Genomic DNA, 5,201 nt, shown 5'->3' with positions numbered 1-5,201 from the left:
TCCCATTAGCCCATGTTGTGTTGCATCGTCATTCCAGCCATTCCGGAGATTGTATGTAAACTTAAACAACAAATGAATGTAAAATCTGAATAAACAACATAGACAACCGAAATTTTCCTAAAATCTTCTTCTTTATTCCGAATTATTGAACTGAAATCTTAATATTCTAAACTAATCCACTACGTAAGATTAACTCCAACTTATTGTAACCAAGACACTATCTTATTGTAACCATTCTACTACTAATCGGAGATCCAGAGTACTCCAAGTCCAAGTTGCTGCAAACTTGAGTAAAAGATCTGTTATTTTTAAGAGACTACGGATATTTACTCTCTTGTCTCCTCACGATGTTAAATGAGTCATCAGCTTCACCGTAATCTAATTAATCTACCTAAATACCTCACTATCGCAGAGTCCGCTTACTGGATTTACATTCCATTCTGTATGACAGTTTCATTAAGCGTGAAGAATAATCTTTTTTTTCTCATCTTTTATCTCCCGGTTGAGAAGTGTTGTTACATCAGCGAGATGACAAGATGCACACGGCACAAAGCGCACCAACGAGCACGCTTATCAGTCCTACCCCATGTTTACCCCATCATCCAAAGCCATCCTCCAACGATGCAGCAAACGTAGATGAATGTAACCAGGGGTCATCTTCACGTCTGCTCCTTCACTTACCACCTTCATCTGACAACACTCAATGTAAAGCAATTCCCGGTACCGGAGATTGAATTCCGACCCGGCTAAATAAACACCCGATGCAACGCTGGTTCCCAGAACGTGGAAATGCAATGTTGGTTCGGTTATGTTGGTTTTCTCCGCACGCTATCCCACATCACTGTCCCCCTAACCGGTTGGGATCCTCCGAGGAGGCGAGGGGCTGTTTATGTATGTTAGTATGCTTTGGAAAATGCAATGCGTGAACCGAACCGTGGCCACCTTTCGCATCGTGTGAAACAATTGTGTCCGGCGTGTAAAAGTGTGTTTGTTCAAAATGTGTGCCGGGCGAGCGATGCTAGGAGCATCACGGGTTTGAGTGAGTGGCGTGTTTTGGCGAGTGGGCAGACGACCCCCAGTGTGCAGGACGTACACGCATGGTTGACGAGTGTGCATCGCGCGACAAATGCTTCACAAAAACACTCACACACGTGTGTCTCTCTCTCTATACATGCAGCACCCGGCAGAACTTCGGGGAAAGATGATGATCGCGCTTCACGCTTGCCAGAGTTTTGCCAAAAACAAAACCAAAACGAAAACGGGAAAGAATTGAAGGGCACCGAAACGAAACATAAAAAGGGTTTTTCTTTTGTGCGGGTTAAGCCATGTGCGACGTATTTTTGTGCTATGTGCCGGTTTCGCACATGACTGGCATACACAATCATGCATTTTTTTTTGTTTGGCGGAGAAATTGTTGGACCGGCCTGGTTCGGAAACTCAATAGGTGAAAAGGATCATTGATGTTACGGTATCATTTCCAACGGGTGGAGGAATTAGGTAGGAGTCTAAATGCCCCTAAACGGACGCAAAACTGTAATAACTAAAATATTATCTTCCTCACAGTAGCAATTTACGATGATATATTTTGTTGGAGGATAATTTAGTTAAATTGGTTTAAATGATGTGAAACATTGTTCAGTAACAATCATTATCTTTCATAGTTCTTGCTTTAGTTCTGTTTATTTTATTTGGAACATACAATCATATCTCATAACTCTGGCTTCAAGTAGAGTAGAAATGCATTATCACTATCACAAATACCGGAAAATAGCGAAGTAATGCATACAAAAGCTGAAATTCTCCTTCATTCAACACCAAGGTTCCATGGTGTAATGGTTAGCACTTTGGACTCTGAATCCAACGATCCGAGTTCAAATCTCGGTGGGACCTGCAAGAAACAGATGAAGAGAAAAAGAGAAACACACACCAACTCTTCGTTTTTATGTTTGTGGTCAGCTACTAAGTAATTTGTTAAACAATATGTAATGTGTAGTATGTAGAATACTCTCTGTCTACGCGAACACGAATCACAAGTACTTGAACTAATTACTGCTGAAAAATAAAAAAAAAGAAAGCCAATACACTCATGTTATTTACTTCCGAAAAAACAAAGAAGAGTACAGGAGGAGTAGAAAAGTTCTCAAAAAAGAGTCACAGGAATTTAATTGATAAATTTCAGCTCAGTTCAACTAAAGTTTTGGACATAAAATATGTCAAAATGCGCAAATAGAATTTTTGTGTTTTTAATCGTTCTCGCATTTTGCTTCAATAACAACATTCGGTACATTTGCCAGTGCCAACAATGTTGCAGAGTGTCACTTCTACATTGATGTATGCCATTTGGCCTTTCCCTGCAGCATTTCCACCGATTACATGGATGCACTTGAAATGCAACTTCATGTTTTTTCGCTCGCATTTTAGGATGTGTTTTGGCTGTGGTCGGTAGGGCCATGTGGGAGCAAAGGAAACATGTTAAAAAAAACCCCCGAACGCACTCGGCTGGGTTGCTTGATAAGAGGAAACTCAATCATAAAATACACATACACATCCAGAAAGCCACACGAAAAAAGTTGTTAACGCTTGTCTGTTGCTTGTCCTACGTCATCCCGTACTCCCGTGGGGCTGCATATGCATATTTACTTTTCATGTTTCAGTTTCGTTTTGCAAGCATGGTTTTATTTTAATTTTTGTCGGTTTTTTTTTCTTCTTCTGCAACACTTTTGTTTCTTTTGCCCTTAGTAATTTGCCTTTTGAGTCCACCACCATTGCATAGGTACACATTGCTTTGTAAAGTGTTTTTTTTTCTTTTTTTGGGTGACGAAAAGCGTATCGAAAACCGTTTTTAGCTTGATAGCTCTCGTTCTCTCACTTTCGTTCTTTTTTTTCTTTTTGGCCTTGTTTGCAGGTGTGATACGAGCGGAAAGATAGGTAGCAAATATGTGAAAACCATGATCGTCCCTTCAGAATGGTTAATGTTGCACAGGCCATCGGATGCACTTTGTTCTTTTCGTTTCATGTGCACTTATTTTTTTGTGTACGTATTTTTTGTTTGCTTCCTCTTAGTGGAAAACATTTGAAGTTATGCGCTATGAAAGAGTTCAGAGTAAAAAAGGTAAATTATATTTTAAAAGAAAACTTGTTCCAATAAAACAAGAGCACGAATATTTGGAATAGTACTGTTTACTTCTTCACTAGATTGCATTAAATTATTTAAATATATTACTTGTTTCTTCAAATATAGCTGAACACTTTTTTATATTTATGATTTAAAAATTAAAATACAGAAAATTTGGTCTCACTGCGTCGTAGTTTTCACTTCTTCCAAGTTGGTTTCTTCTCATGCACAAGAATAGTGAGCTAAAAAACTCCTCTTATAGGTTAAACACGAAGAATATAAACTGAAGCGCATACTCACACACGAAATACATGCGTACTTTGCATATGTACCGCACCAGAGCGTTAAACATATTAGCTCAAATGCATCAAACCATTCATTCAGCATAAAAAAGAAGAAACAATATGCTGTAGCCAAAATTGCAACCCCTTTTTCGGATTGCGGTGCTACTCGGTCGGGCACCGTTGGACATAATGAAATTTGTTTTCGTTTGCATTCTCGTGGCTTCTGGCTTTGGTGGCTATATTTGGATGGGACTCTATAAAATTTACTGCCAAAAGCAACAAGGAAAGCAAAACACGAAAATTGGATTGCAACGTGTGGATAAGGTAGTCAAAATGCAATAAAAAAAACTGGAACGATCGCATGCAATTATCGAATATTTCTTTGTTGTTTTCATAAGGGTTTTTTTAATGCAGTTCGAATGCACTTGTAAGATCTGTTAATGCAGCAGTAATTAATTGCTATCTGCTGTGCTGTGTGATGCCCCCCTTTGGGGGTTCAACCCTTATCCGGACATCGTTTAGTGCAAATAATGAGAGCAAACGGCTTCTTGATGATGATGATGATGATGATGATTATTATTGTGCCCTTATCATCCGATGCTGATTGTGAACATTCCGGTCGTAAATGCAAATTGATTGCGTTGTTGTGTTTATTCTACTGTTCAATACTCAATTTGGAACTGAACCGTGCAATCTTTTTCATTTTACCATCAACATGTCAACGATCTTACGTTCTCGCTAACGCAATGCTGACCATTTCCTAGCAACGGTTCCGCCATTCGGAAATAGCATTTCTATTCCCACTTGAGCTGTTTCTACCAGAAGCTGGTCGAAAGTGAGAGTGTTTGCGCGGAATGTGCACGTACGGGAGTGTGTGCAAACATGCCGTGTTGCCGTTTCGGTCGGGAGATTGAGTTTGTTTTGTTTTAAAAATAGTTTTGTGAAACAAACAGGTTGAAACGTACCCACCCAGTTCATTCGCTCGGGAAAGGAGGGTTGGTTTTAGCAAGCTGATCGTGCTCGTTTGGGGTGGATGGCTTGCTGTTTGCAAAGGTATGTTTTCGGTAACGAGTAGCCAGGCACTAAGCGGGTTCCATGGTGTAATGGTTAGCACTTTGGACTCTGAATCCAACGATCCGAGTTCAAATCTCGGTGGGACCTAACTGCCGAAAGTAAGAGATTTTTTGTGGAAAACTTATCTTAACGATTGCAAGATTGTTTGAAAGCAGTAAGGAAAATATTCGTTCAGAATATCGAAGGAGATCTAAGTTAATTCGGGGTTACATTACAAATACTATTCATTTCATACTTTTATTAGCATTATTTTTTCACATGAATTTTATGTTATTTTGTCTTCAAAAATTGTATTGCCTTTTTCAGCCCAGATTGAATAAAAGCTGTGTGTTATTTTCAAAGGGTGCTACATAACATCTCTTCAATTTCCTTATTTCATACCAAAAACGAACGAACTTCACTGATGCTAGAGCATATTCAATTGAAGCCACATCACATATCATTAGCGTTCGTAAGTGATTACATGCTTGCTCCTTCCCTTTTCGCTGTCCCTTTACCCAGTCCCTCAGGCAAGTTCCTGCATCCCGGTGTGCTGCAAAACTATCGGACAGCGTACAATTTCCCTCAATTTCCATCGGCCATTATGAGGGCTACGTGGCTACGAACCACCCTCACCTTTGCGCAACCTTTACGGAAAGAGTTTTCTTACCCACACTTATGCTCCTCGACCGACTTCTTTTTCAATACTTTGTAGCACACGCTGCACGGACGTGACCGGTGAATTTTTC

The 5,201-nt window shown here is 39.8% G+C and overlaps 2 non-coding genes across 2 annotated transcripts; both read left to right on the top strand.

The window, feature by feature from the left end:
• The first annotated feature begins 1,818 nt into the window (after positions 1-1,818).
• On the top strand, positions 1,819-1,890 carry Trnaq-cug (transfer RNA glutamine (anticodon CUG)). The gene has a single exon. It is a non-coding gene; the product is annotated as a tRNA-Gln (tRNA).
• Positions 1,891-4,488: 2,598 nt separating this feature from the next.
• On the top strand, positions 4,489-4,560 carry Trnaq-cug (transfer RNA glutamine (anticodon CUG)). The gene has a single exon. It is a non-coding gene; the product is annotated as a tRNA-Gln (tRNA).
• Positions 4,561-5,201: the final 641 nt, after the last annotated feature.

The sequence above is a fragment of the Anopheles marshallii genome, chromosome 2 (assembly GCF_943734725.1).
Source record: "Anopheles marshallii chromosome 2, idAnoMarsDA_429_01, whole genome shotgun sequence".
NCBI lineage: Eukaryota > Metazoa > Arthropoda > Insecta > Diptera > Culicidae > Anopheles > Anopheles marshallii.
This window is presented reverse-complemented; position numbering and strand designations above follow the sequence as displayed.